We start from the raw sequence: 15,368 nt of genomic DNA, 5'->3' as shown, positions 1-15,368 counted from the left end.
ATGGCGCACACATGGCACCATCGTTACGCGCACCTGTGTGTCATCAGACTCACCTGGACTCCATCACTTCCCTGATTACCTTCCCTATCTCTCACTCCCTTTGGTTCCTTCCCCAGGTGTTATTGTTTCTGTTTCACGTCTGTGTGCTGTTAGTGTTTCTTGTTTTGTATTATGTTCTGTTTATTTATTAAAACACTCACTCCCTGAACTTGCTTCCCGACTCTCAGCGCTACAGAAGCATCAGGGAGTATTTTTTTTGTTTCGGTGGGAATGACGTCAGGTCTGGGAACCGCTACAGGTTCTCATGCCTGAGACAGATCTCCAGGCTCCCCTGCCTCCGCCGGTTCGTCAGGCTCTCATGCCTCAGCGTAGGTGCGAAAAGACGATTCTCTTCGACAGCGAATTCTACTAGATGAAAAGCCGAAATGAGTATGACATCCTGGCATTTAAAGGATACTTAATTTTCAAAATTTCACATACTATAAAAAGTTTATATTTATCATACTCAAAAAGCCTACTATTTAAAACGTAAGTATGGGTATTTGGACCCAGACTTTGTTTTCTTGTACGTGTATGGAATGGAAGGCAGTTAGTGTGATGTCATTGAAAAGCCACATTTTATATTCCATAAGCCCTTGAGATTCAAGAACGTGTCGAAATGCAACAGACTAACAGACAAAGAGAGATGGAGAGAAAGACAGAAAGAAAGATATTAGTCAGGAAGTAAGCTTATGTTAAAATGTCACTGAGAAAATAAAGTCCCTAAAACAGAGTGTCACTGCCGTCCTTTCTACTCCCGTGGGCACACGGCACAGTCTCACAGGCAGGACAATGACACCCCTGTCCCTGTCCCCCCCACTTCCATTGTTTAATCTGAGGAGGCTTCCCTCTCTCTCCCTCGTGCTGTCCCACTTTCAATATCCATATCCTCTTCCTCCCCTTTATCGTCTCCTGTATTGTGCCTAAATCTTTTCATTCTGTTGTAAATGATCAATTTTCTCTCTTGTTCTCAACTCCAAACCCTGTCCCTCTCTCCCTTAATCTCCCTTCTCAATCCCTCTCTTCCTATTTTCTCACTCCTTTCTCTTTCTATCCTCTCTCTCCCTCACTTCTCTTCCAGCCTGTTCTGGGCAGTGCTTCAGTCTCTCTGGGTAGGAGGGCCCAGGCCAGGGAATGGGTAGCTTCCCTGCCCCAGACACTACTCCCTCCATGGGGCCATAGTCAAGGATAATGGCTGGAAGTGTGTTTGTTGAAGGAAGTGTGCCTGTTTGCAGAACTCTACAATATATGATGGAATGTTGAGAATGGACAGCCATTTTAGGGAGTGGAATGTTCAGATGATTGTTGGAGAACACATTTATCATCAAGGTGTCAATTCAAGTATTCTGCTGAGTTGGATATGTCCGTGACATTTCATCTGGCATAAACAACCATGTCCTATTGTCCACATTCAATTACTGTGAGTCATAAACCGTTTCGTATTGAAGCTGCACTGAAATTAGGCTGTGTGTGTGTGTGTGTGTCTCCCAGGTATCTGCTTGGTATTAACTGCCTGCCAATTTTGGCCTGATGTTTGGGCATGCTGCCAAGTGCTATCTCTGTGCCTGGTCCATTCCCCTGACACACACACAAATAAACACACACAAGATGACGAGAGATGGAGCTAACGTTGTTAGCTACAGAGAATAGAGGCTAGAGAGAGAGAGAGGAATGGTGTTATAAAACAACCCTAGAAGACAGTGACGCATGACATCTATGCTCTCTCTCCTGTCTTGCTCTCTCTCTGTGTTTGTGTGTCTAGAGCTAGAAGAATTTGAACAGTCCTGACTAATAGAGACAGGGGACAGGCTGTTCAATCCCCCATGGTCCTGCTCTATTCACTCCACCTGGGCTTGGTATTTATAGCCAGGCAGCACCTACAAATGAGAGAACAGTCATCAACAGCTACAGAGCATGGTTCCTGGGAGGCAGCAACTCTGTCACTGTCAGCTCTAGTCAGTTAATATACCTCAGCCTGGGAGGCAGCTCCTCTACAAGGACTCTAAAGTAGTCTGCTAAATGTAGTTTTGTACATTGCTAAAAATGTTACTCGCCACCCCTTAGGGTTGTGATTCTACAAACAATAGTTAAAAGTGTAGATCCAAGAATTTGTATTTGGTTACACTGTAGAACAAATGTAAAACGAATTGCAAACAGTCAGTATTCTGACGTTTTGATCCTACGTCCTCATCGTCATCTCCTTCAGCACAGAGAGTATATATCCACTGTGTGTGAGTAGAGAGTATATATCCACTGTGTGTGAGTAGAGAGTATATATCCACTGTGTGTGAGTAGAGAGTATATATCCACTGTGTGTTGAGTAGAGAGTATCTATCCACTGTGTGTGAGTAGAGAGTATATATCCACTGTGTGTGAGTAGAGAGTATCTATCCACTGTGTGTGAGTAGAGAGTATATATCCACTGTGTGTGAGTAGAGAGTATACTATCCACTGTGTGTGAGTAGAGAGTAATATCCACTGTGTGTGAGTTAGAGAGAGTATATCCACTGGTGTGTGAGTAGAGGATATAATATCCACTGTGTGTGAGTAGAGAGTATATATCCACTGTGTGGGAGTAGAGAGTATCTATCCACTGTGTGTGAGTAGAGAAGTAATATTCCACTGTGTGTGAGTAGAGAGTATATACCACTGTGTGTGAGTAGAGAGTATTATCCACGGTGTGGAGTAGGAGATATATCCACTGTGTGTGAGTAGAGAGTATCTATCCACTGTGTGTGAGTAGAGAGTATCTACCACTGTGTGTGAGTAGAGATAATCCACTGTGTTGTAGAGAATACTATCCACTGTGTGTGAGTAGAGATATATATTCCACTGTGTGTGATAGAGAGAGTATATATCCACTGTGTGTGAGTAGGAGTATACTATCCACTGTGTGTGAGTAGAGAGTATCTATCCACTGTGTGTGAGTAGAGAGTATCTATCCACTGTGTGTAAAGAGTATAATCCACTGGGTGTGAGTAGAGAGTATCTATCCACTGTGTGTGGAGTAGAGAGTACTATCCACTGTGGTGAGTAGAGAGTATTACCACTGTGTGTGAGTAGAAGTATCTATCCACTGTGTGTGAGTAGAGAGTATCTATCCACTGTGTGTGAGTAGAGAGTATATATCCACTGTGTGTGAGTAGAGAGTATCTATCCACGGGTGGTGAGTAGAGAGTATTATCCACTGTTGTGAGTAGAGAGTATCTTATCCACTGTGTGTGAGTAGAGAGTATTATCCACTGTGTGTGAGTAGAGAGTATTATCCACTGTGTGTGAGTAGAGAGTATCTATCCACTGTGTGTGAGTAGAGAGTATCTATCCACTGTGTGAGTAGAGAGTAATAATCCACTGTGTGGAGTAGAGAGTATCTATCCACTGTGTGGTGAGTAGAGAGTATATATCCACTGTGTGTGAGTAGAGAGAATATATCCACTGTGTGTGATAGAGAGTATCTATCCACTGTGTGTGAGTAGAGAGTATAAGAGTATATTATCCACTGTGTGTGAGTAGAGAGTATTATCCACTGTGTGTGAGTAGAGAGTATATATCCACTGTGTGTGAGTAGAGAGTATCTATCCACTGTGTGTGTGAGTAGAGAGTATTATCCACTGTGTGTGATAGAGAGTATATATCCACTGTGTGTGAGTAGAGAGTATATATCCACTGTGTGTAGTAGAGAGTATATATCCACGTGTGTGTGAGTAGAGAGTATTATCCACTGGTGTGTGAGTAGAGAGTATCTATCCAGCTTGTGTTGTGAGTAGAGAGTATATCTATCCACTGTGTGTGAGTAGAGAGTATATATCCACGTGTGTGAGTAGAGATATATCCACTGTGTGTGAGAGAGAGTATCTATCCACTGTGTGTGAGTAAGAAGTATCATATCCACTGTGTGAGTAGAGAGTATCTATCCACTGTGTGTGAGTAGAGAGTATTATCCACTTGGTTAGTAGAGAATATTATCCACTGTGTGTGAGTAGAGATATATATCCACTGGTGTGAGTAGAGTATATATCCACGTGTGTGAGTAAGAGATGTATTATCCACTGTGTGTGAGTAGAGAGTATTATCCACGTGTGTGGAGTAGAGAGTATCTATCCACTGTGTGTGAGTAGAGAGTATCTATCCACTGTGTGTGAGTAGAGAGTATCTATCCACTGTGTGTGAGTAGAGATATATATCCACTGTGTGTGAGTAGAGAGTATCTATCCACTGTGTGTGAGTAGAGAGTATCTATCCACTGTGGTGTGAGTAAGGAGTATATATCCACTGTGTGTGAGTAGAGAGTATCTATCCACTTGGTTGAGTAGAGAGTATATATCCACTGTGTGTGAGTAGAGAGTATTATCCACTGTGTGAGTAGAGAGTATATATATCCACTGTGTGTGAGTAGAGAATATATCCACGGTGTGGAGTGAAGAGAGTATATATCCACTGTGTGTGAAGTAGAGAGTATCATCCACTGGTGTGTAGTAGAGAGTATCTATCCACTGTGTGTGAGTAGAGAGTATATATCCACTGTGTTGAGTAGAGAGAGTATTACCACTGTGTGTGAGTAGAGAGTATCTATCCACTGTGTGTGAGTAGAAGATATATCCACTGTGTGTGAGTAGAGAGTATCTATCCACGTGTGTGTGAGTAGAGAGTATTATCCACTGTGTGTAGTAGAGAGTATAATCCACTCGTGTGTGAGTAGAGAGTATTATCCACTGTGTGATAGAGAAATATCACCGTTGTGTGAGTAGGAGATATATCCACTGTGTGTGAGTAGAGAGTATCTATCCACTGTGTGTGAGTAGAGAGTATTTCTATCCACTGTGTGTGAGTAGAGTATGTATATCCACTGTGTGTGAGTAGAGAGTAGTACTATCCACTGTGTGTGAGTAGAGAGTATATATCCACTGTGTGTGAGTAGAGAGTATATATCCACGTGTGTGAGTAGGAGGTATATATCCACTGTGTGTGAGTAGAGAGTATCTATCCACTGTGTGTGATAGAGAGTATCTATCCACTGTGTGTGAGTAGAGAGTATCTATCCACTGTGTGTGAGTAGAGAGTATACTATCACGTGTGGTGAGTAGAGAGTATCTATCCACTGTGTGTGAGTAGAAGTATATATCCACTGTGTGTGAGGTAGATATGAGTATGTGAGTGGAGTCTCATCTGTGTGTGAGTAGAGAGTATATATCCACTATGTGTGTGAGTAGAGAGTATATACCACTGTGTGTGAGTAGAGAGTATCATCCACTGTGTGTGAGTAGAGAGTATATCCACTGTGTGTGAGTAGAGAGTATCTATCCACTGTGTGTGAGTAGAGAGTATTATCCACTGTTGGAGAGGTATATATCCACTTGTGTGAGTAGAGAGTATCTATCCACTGTGTGTGAGTTAGACGAGTATCTATCCACTGTGTGTGAGTAAGAGAGTATACTATCCACTGTGTGTGAGTAGAGAGTATCTATCCACTGTGTGTGAGTAGAGAGTATATATCCACTGTGTGTGAGTAGAGAGTATCTATCCAACTGTGTGTGAGTAGGGGGGTTGTACACTGTGTCCTTGAGGGCCATTATGTTTCTCTCCTGCTGTGGTTGTGATAACTGAATTATCTATTGTGTCATTACACCGGCCACCATGGTTAACGCAATAACACAGGATGCCTGGAGAAGAGAAAGGTGAAGTGTGTGGGTGTTATGGATCTGGCTTTGAAAATGTGTGAGTGTGTGTGTTTCCACACAGCCTTGGCATCTCACTGTCAACGTTTGAGGGGATACGTCAACATCTTTTCTACCAGATGCATATCTCTCAGTCTCCACCAGGACACAGAGAATAGCTGTGAGCTCAGAAGTACTATCTCTGAGCCTTTTATCTGCAAACAGCAATGTCTCGCCTCAGAAAGCACCCGGGCATTCTCTCCTTCATAATAAATCTAAAGTCTGCAACTACATTTTAATAACTTAGCATTCTCATGCCAGCAATATAAAAAGCCTCAAACAACAGCACTCACAGACACTCACACAATCCCCTGCCACACACGCGCGCACACACAGGCGCACACACACATGCAGACACACACAAACATACCCACGCACACATACACCCTGAGGTACAGTATCTGCTGCTACGCTGCTACACTATGTACACAATAGGGACTGAGACTTGAAATGATCACTGAAGACCACCATACCAATACACTGTATAACTAAACAATCCCTTAGACCGCCTTAAAACAGTGTACTAGCGGCCCACCCTAACATTCCCACTTGGTCTGTCAACAGGCTGCATATTACCATGGCAATTACCTTTAAACAATAGATGTCTTTATAATGCCTCCCCCACATACTCCACAGCCACATTCTACACACTCTGGCTTGTACTCAGTCTTCTCAATGCCAGAGCACATCAATGAGAGAGCTCACCAATGAGAGAGCACACCAATGAGAGAGCACACCAATGAGAGAGCTCACCACCAATGAGAGAGGTCGCCAATCAGAGAGCTCGCCAATGAGAGAGCTCACCAATGAGCGAGCTCACCAATGAGAGAGGTCACGGATCCAATAAAGACCCACACAAAGGGACATATTTCAGCAGGCAATGACAGGAGCAGCACTAGGAGGTCAGCAGAGGGCCTGGAGGTAGAGTTTCCACTGTGAGTAATGTGGCAGACAGTTGTACTGATAGTGATGATGACTGTCTGGACATGTAAGGACAATGTTAAGGTAGAGGCTACTTAGTTAACCCTGCAGTCGACCTCCAAGGTCTGGACGAGTGCTACACACCATGAAAAACTTAGTTAACCCTGCAGTCGACCTCCAGGGGTCTGGACAGAGTGCTACAACCATGAAAAACTTAGTTAACCCTGCAGTCGACCTCCAAGGTCTGGACAGAGTGCTACAACCCTGAAAAACTTAGTTAACCCTGCAGTCGACTCCAAGGTCTGGACAGAGTGCTACAACCTGAAAAACTTAGTTAACCCTGCAGTCGACCTCCAAGGTCTGGACAGAGTGCTACAACCCTGAAAAACTTAGTTAACCTGCAGTCGACCTCCAAGGTCTGGACAGAGTGCTACAACCCTGAAAACTTAGTTAACCCTGCAGTCGACCTCCAAGGTCTGGACAGAGTGCTACAACCCTGAAAAACTTAGTTAACCCTGCAGTCGACCTCCAAGGTCGGACAGAGTGCTACAACCCTGAAAAACTTAGTTAACCCGGCAGTCGACCCTCCAAGGTCTGGACAGAGTGCTACAACCCTGAAAAACTTAGTTAACCCTGCAGTCACCCCTCCAAGGTCTGGACAGAGTGCTACAACCATGAAAAACTTAGTTAACCCTGCAGTCGACTCACAAGGTCTGGACAGAGTGCTACAACCATGAAAAACTTAGTAACCTGCAGTCGACCTCCACGGTCTGGACAGAGTGCTACAACCCTGAAAAACTTAGTTAACCCTGCAGTCGACCTCCAAGTCTGGACAGAGTGCTCAACACCTGAAAAACTTAGTTAAACCCTGCAGTCGACCTCCAAGGTCTGGACAGAGTGCTACAACCCTGAAAAACTTAGTTAACCCTGCAGTCGACCTCCAAGTCTGGACAGAGTGCTACAACCCTGAAAAACTTAGTTAACCCTGCAGTCTACCTCCAAGGTCTGGACAGAGTGCTACAACCTGAAAAACTTAGTTAACCCCTGCAGTCGACCTCCAAGGTTGGACAGAGTGCTACAACCCTGAAAAACTTAGTTAACCCTGCAGTCGACTGCCACAGGTCTGGACAGAGTGCTACAACCCTGAAAAACTTCACCTCCAAAACAAACCCCTTCCAAACCATGACCCATAATCTCACTCCAAACACTAGGGTAATCCTGAAAAGCAAATACATTCCAAAGTAGCCTAACTCCTGAAAATCTTTGTTTTCCACAATCTAACCCCATAATCTGCAATGACATGCAACCCAATCCTAGCCCTACTTTACACAGCAACTGACAAATACATTACTGACACGTGACATCTAGACCCACTTAAAACAGGTCAACATGAGAACGTCCCAAATACATGACATCAAACCAGGTGCTCAACAGCTGCTAAATGAGGTACGGTGCTGACCCATACACCTGGTGTGTGTTTGTGGTGTGTGTGTGTGTGCGCGCATGCCTGTGTGTGACAGTACTAACAGTGTGCAGTTTCAAGACACCTCATCTCCCATCACTTTAGTTCAGTGTTTACTTAGCACCACAGTGTGTGAGACCCACCCGGGAGAGTGTTATTACACACACACACACACACACACACACACACACACACACACACACACACACACACGCAGACATTACAAAGTGTTTGCAGCATGTATAATTGCAGCCTGGTCTCATAGACTAGACATAACATAGTAAACGAACATTCCTACGTATTCAAATTACTATGACATGTTATGTTTGGTATGGTTACCCTAAAAACAGTTTACTTAACTGCAATATGTAACTTTTTTGGCATCCTGACCAAATTCACATAGAAATGTAAGTTATATATCTGTCATTCTCAGTGAACAGTACAACCCTAAATCCGTAAACATGGGCACCCTCCGATATATCATCCTGACCAACTTGCCTCTAACTCACATCTGCTGTCTTCAACCAGGATCTCAGCAATCACTGCCTCATTGCCTGCGTCCGTAATGGGTCCCCGATTTAAACGACCATTCCCTCATCACGGTCAAACACTCCCTAAAACATATCAGCAAGCAGGCTTTTCTAATCAACCTGGCCCGGTATCCTGGAAGGATATTGACCTCATACCGTCAGTAAGGATGCCTGGATGCTCTTTAAAAGTGCTTTCTTCACCATCTTAAATAAGCATGCTCCATTCAAAAAGATTTAGAACTAAGAACAGATATAGCCATTGGTTCACCTCAGACTTGACTGCCCTTGACCAGCACAAAACATACTGTGCGTACTGCATTGCATCGAATAGCTCCCGCGATATGCAACTTTTCACGGGAAGTCAGGAACCGATATACACAGTCAGTTAGGAAAGCAAGGGCTAGCTTTTTTCAAACAGAAATTTGCATCCTAATAGCATAATTCCAAAAGTTTTGAGACACTAAAGTCCATGGAGAATAAGAGCACCTCCTCCCAGCTGCCCACTGCACTGAGGAATGGTAACACTGTCACCACCGATAAATCTACAATAATTGATCATTTCAATTAGCATTTTTCTACGGTGGCCATGCTTTCCACCTGGCTAACCCCTACCCCGGCCAACAGCTCTGCACCTCCCGCAGAAACTTTCACATGTCCCCCCCGCTTCTCCTTCAAACAAATCCAGACAGCTTGATGTTCTAAAAGAGCTGCAAAATCTGGATCCCTACAAATCAGCTGGGCTAGACAATCTGGAACCTCTCTTTCTTAAAATTATCCTCTGAAATTGTTGCAACCTATTACTAGCCTGTTCAACTCTCTCTTCATATCGTCTGAGATCCACAAAGATTGGAAAAGCTGCCGCGTTCATCCCCCTCTCAAAGTGGGAGACACTCTAGGACCCAACCTGTTATAGACCTATATCCATCCTGCCCTACCTTTCTAAAATCTTCGAAAGCCAAGTTAACTTCTTAGCGCTAGGGGTCAGAATCTTTTTTATTTCCTTAAAATAACGTTCCCAAGGTAAACGGCATTTTCTCTGGGCCAGATCGTAGAATATGCATATAATTTACAGATTAGGATAGAAAACACTCCAAAGTTTCAAAAACTGTCAAAAATATTGTCTGTGAGTATAACAAAACGTATTCTGCAGACGAAAAACCTGAGAAATCTAACCCGGAAGTGATATAAAAAAAAAAAAATCTGTGTTTCCTGGACCGTCTTTCTTCCCCATTTAAAGGGGTATCAACCAGAGTCCTTTTCCATGGCTTCCTCATGCTGTGACCAGGCTTTAGACAGTTTCAGGCTTTTATTTTGAAAAATGAGTGTGATTTTTCAAAAGTAGTCAGGTGTCCACCGAATAGTTTCTGCGCGCGCGAGAGGAGCTCTCCATTTTCCTTTTGTCTCTTAATGAATATATGAGTATATTTCACTTGTGATTGCATGATTATAAATATTTTTTTGTAATATTTTTTAATCTGATACGTTTGGGAATTTTCTTCTTCCTTCTCAGAACCGGAACGAGGCTGTAGTTTTCTTCAACATAACGCGCAACCAAATGGCGTTTTTTTTTTATAAAGTAATATTTATCGAACAAAAAAGAACATTTATTGTGTAACTGGGAGTCTCGTGAGTGCAAACATCCAAAGATTATCTAAGGTAAGCGATTCATTTTATTGCTTTTCTGACTTTCGTGACCATGCTATTTTGGGGCTAGCTGTTGTAGCATTGATTGCTACACTCACAAAAGCTTGGATTTCTTTCGCTGTAAAGTATATTTTTCAAAAATCTGACACGATAGGTGGATTAACAACAAGCTAAGCTGTGTTTGGTATATTTCACTTGTGATTGCACGATTATAAATATTTTTAGTAATATTTTTGCATTTGGCGCCCTGCAATTCTAGCGGTTGTTTAGGAAAGTGATCCCGCTAACGGGATTCGTAGCGCAGAGAAGTTAACAAACAGATCACCAACCATTTTGAATCCCACCGTACCTTCTCCACTATGTAATCTGGTTTCCGAGATGTCACCTCAGCCACGCTCAAGGTCCTTAACGATATCACAACCGCCATCGTAAAAGACAGTACTGTGCAGCCGTCTTCATCGACCTGGCCAAGGCTGTCATAACAACACCCACCCGTAGCACGCGCTCCAGCAGGTATATTTCACTGGTCATCCACAAAGCCAACACCTCCTTTGGCCGCCTTTCCTTCCAGTTCTCTTGCTGCCATGACTGGAACGAATTCCAAAAAATCCCTGAAGCTGGAGACTTAATATCTCCCTCTCTAACTTTAAGCATCAGCTGTCAGAGCAGCTTACCGATCACTGTACCTGTACACATCCCATCTGTAAATAGCACACCCAACTACCTCATCCCCATATTGTTATAGATTTTTTTGCTCCTTTGCACCCCAGTATCTCTACTTTGCACATCATCATCTGCACATCTATAACGTCCAGTGTAAATGCTTAAATTGTATTTTTCGCTTGGCCTATTTATTGCCTTACCTCCCTAATCTTACTACATTTACACACACTGTACATAGATTTTTCTATTGTGTTATTGACTGTACGTTTGTTTATGTGTAACTATGTGTTGTTGTTTTTGTCGAACTGCTTTGCTTTATCTTGGGCCAGGTCGCAGTTGTAAATGAGAACTTGTTCTAAACTGGCCTACCTGGTTAATAAAAGGTGAAATAAAAAAATAAAATAAAATAAAGAAAGCAAATCTAAGAAGCGTTAGATCTGTTCAATATGTGCTATTCAGTTCCAGTCTTAAGTTTAATTTTTGCTTTTACTTTTCAGTTTTGTACACCAAACTTCAAACAGCTGAAAATACAATAATTTTGCTTATGTAAAATATATTCCACAGCGGTTTAGAATGGTACAATGATTCTCTACGCTATACTTGCTTGTTTTTCCAAACTATTCAAATTTTTGCACCCAGGAAATGGCGGAGCTATTTGGCGGAGGGTGGTTGGTCGGGGTGGATGTTAGGTGTATAACGCAAACATCTAGAACCCAAAAGTTGTGTGTTTGGATCTCATCATGGAAAACTTGCAATTCGTAACATATCATACTAAATGGATCATGGCCATCCACAATAAATACATACATACGAAACATAACATATCATACTAAAATGGAATGGCTTAAATGTACTTACACAATAATATGCCAAGGCAGCTACTCTTTCCTGGGATCCAGCAAAATGAAGGCAGTTGATATAATTTTTAATAGATTACAATACATTCACAGATTTCACAACACACTGTGTGCCCTCAGGCCCTACTCCACCACGACCACATACAGTATCTACAGTACTATATTCCATGTGTTATGTGTGTATATAGTGCGTATGTTATCATGTGTGTGTGTGTATGCATGTATCTGTGCTGATGTTTGTGGATGATTCACATTCCCCGTTGTTCCATAAGGTGTTTTTTAATCTGTTTTTTTAAAATCAAATTTTACTGCTTGCATCAGTCACTTGATGTGGAACAGAGTGCCATTATTTTAGACAGACAGCTCGGTGCATTCAACATGTCAATACCTCTCACAAATACAAGAAGTGATGAAGTCAATCTCTCGTCCACTTTGAGCCAGGAGAGATTGACATGCATATTATTAATACCAATCTCTACCTGTGCAAATGTTTAAGTTTAGTTTGTCTCTGTCACATTGTGAGGAGCACATCCAGAAGAAGCTACAAACATACTTTTCATAACCAGTGATTTTCAAAAAAAGTGGTTTTATCTGTGGCGTTCTTTCTTAATCTTCTCTCTCGCTTTCCATCCTCCCTCCACCATAGGATGAGATTGGACCCCTTGCTGAAATAGAAGTGTTCAGAAATGCCTACATGTTTTTAAAATATTCCACAGATAACGAAGCCTCAGTGCGTCCTTCAAGCTTAAACAAATGAAATAGTGATTAGAAAGGACGGTCTTCTCCGTCTGTCTTAAGCAACAAAAGATTACACACCCTTAAAATCGGAGTTGAAATATAATGAAGGTTGAATCTTTCCACTGTATGTCATACATTTTATGTCACACATTTTATACATACAGGGTATAACAAAACATTAAGAAACACCTACTCTTTCCATGACATAGGCTATGATCCCTTAATTGATGTCACTTGTTAAATCCACTTCAATCAGTGTAATGAAGGGGAGAGACAGGGTAAAGAAGGATTTTAAGCCTTGAGACAATTGAGACATGGACGTTATGTGTGCCATTCAGAGGGTGAATGGGCAAGACAAGAAATGTAATGCCTTTGAACAAGTTATGGTAGAAGGTGCCAGGCGCCAACGGTTTATGTCAAATAACTGCCCGCGCTGCTGTGTTTTTCACGCTCAACAGTTTCCCGTGTGTATTCAGAATGGTCTACCACCCAAAGGACATCTAGCCAACCTGAAACAAACTGTGGGAAGCATTGGAGTAAAAAAGGGCCAGCATCCCTGTGGAACACTTTAGACAGCCTTGTATAGTCCATTAGGAAGTTGTTCTTAATATTTGGTATACTCAGTGTATATACCTGTTTAAATAGGTCCCTTGGATCTACACATGTGCTTTGAGTTGCATGGCTCCAGTTGAAGTGCAAAAGGCCCCTTGTGCACATCCTCATGACAACAAGACCTTCATATGATCAGACAAAATCCACATTTCCATGTGTTTCCATTACTAATGTAAATCTGTCCCCCAAAGGATGTCTGTATTTGTTTTTCATTTTCCTCCCATCTCCTGTATTCAGAAGTGACCTTTCACTGGCAATGCAGGATATGAAACCAAAACAAGGGAGGCTTTTCACTCCAAATGGATGTGAGATCAGAAAACCGTTGTAGACCTACAGCACAATAATGGCTTAGAATGTCTTGGTATCCAACGGGGATAGACAAACAGTGGAAAAGCATTGGAATGTAACTGAAATGAAGCCACAATTGCACCCATGCTAGCTTGCAAAACAAGGCTTGTTTTGTTGGATAGGTCTAAGTGACTGGCTTGTAGTAATAAACAACTGATCCTTGCCTTTCTGTAAGCCTTTTCTTCATCAGGGGTTGATGGTGAGATAGCATCTTAATGAGCAGCGTGAAAAGGAAACAACTGTAAAATGGTGGCAAACAGAACAGATCCGAATGCAATTCAGCAATTCATTTTTGCTCCAACTCCATTGAGCCTGACACAATGTGAAGCCCCCGCTCTAGCTGGTGGGGGAGAGAGCAATAATGATGCATTCACACACACACACACAAAACACACACACACACACACACACACACACACACAGCAACAACCCAACAACACACACACACACACACACACACACACACACACACACACACACACAGTTATCCCAGCTGTCTATTAACTCTGCTTGTTACCCATGGCGACAAAGAAAACAATGAGCATCCTCATCTACATGCAACACTATCACTTCATCAATTTAACAAACACAGAGAGGGGAAATTCATGGGATATAGAAGACACAAACATAGCTAAACTACATCATCAAAGATACATATCTGTGCTTGTTTTAGTTGGCCTACAAATCATGATGACAAAAGAATGTGCTGTGTGGGCATCATMATATACAGATTATTATAACAAATTATTATAACAGATTTGGAAGACGCTCTTGCAATTAAAATGCAATGGTCCCTGTAGTAGTGTAACTGAACTGGCTAGGACTAATTGTCTCCCTAATTAAGTTTCATAATGCGCAATGTGTCTTGGATAATGCCACGTTTAATTCTCCCATTAAAAAAAAACCTTTGGACCATCATGAAGAATATACACTACATGACCAAAAATATGGACACCTGCTTGTCGAACATCTCCTTCCAAAATCAATGGCATTAACATGGAGTTGGTCTCCCCTTTGCTGCTATAACAGCCCCCACTCTTCTGGGAAGGTTTTCTACTAGATGTTGGAACATTGCTGCGGGGACTTGCTTCCATTCAGCCACAAGAGTATTAGTGAGGTCGGGCACTGATGTTGGGCGATTAGGCCTGGCTCGCATTCGGCGTTCCAATTCATCCCAAAGGTGTTCGATGGGGTTGAGGTCAGGGCTATGTGCAGGACAGGCAAGTTCTTCCACACCGATCTCGAAAAACCATTTCTTTATAGTCCTCGCTCTGTGCACGGGGGCATTGTCATACTGAAACAGGAAAGGGCCTTCCCCAAACTGTTGCCACAAAGTTGGAAGCACAGAATTGTCTAGAATGTAATTGTATGCTGTAGAGTTAAGATTTCCTTTCACTGGAACTAATGAGCCTAGCCCCAGACCATTATTCCTCCTCCACCAAACTTTACAGTTGGCAATATACATTAGTTCTCAAACCCAGATTTGTCTGTCGGACTACCAGATGGTGAAGCATGATTCATCACTCCAGAGAATGTGTTTCCACTGCTCCAGAGTCCAATGGTGGCGAGCTTTACAGCACTCCAGCCGAAGCTTGGCATTGCGCATGGTGATCTTAGGCTCCATTTCATGAAGCTCCCGACGAACAGTTATTGTGCTGACTTTGCTTCCAGAGGTAGTTTGGAACTCGTACACACTACAGCACTCGGCGGTCCCATTCTGTGAATTTGTGTGGACTATCACTTCGCAGCTGAGCAGTTATTGTTCCTAGATGTTTCCACTTCACAATAACAGCACTTACAGGGCAGCTATAGCAGGGCAGAAATTTGACAAACTGACTTG

At 42.6% G+C, this 15,368-nt stretch overlaps 1 protein-coding gene across 1 annotated transcript in view; it reads right to left on the bottom strand.

Annotated features, from left to right (window-relative positions):
* The window catches only part of LOC111979163 (follistatin-related protein 1), a 60,454-nt gene that overhangs the window by 44,099 nt on the left and 987 nt on the right, over positions 1-15,368 (bottom strand). The window lies entirely within an intron of this gene.

Source organism: Salvelinus sp. IW2-2015, linkage group LG2 (genome assembly GCF_002910315.2).
Source record: "Salvelinus sp. IW2-2015 linkage group LG2, ASM291031v2, whole genome shotgun sequence".
Classification (NCBI taxonomy): domain Eukaryota; kingdom Metazoa; phylum Chordata; class Actinopteri; order Salmoniformes; family Salmonidae; genus Salvelinus; species Salvelinus sp. IW2-2015.
Note: the sequence above shows the minus strand (reverse complement) of the source record. Positions and strands in the feature narration are given on the sequence as shown.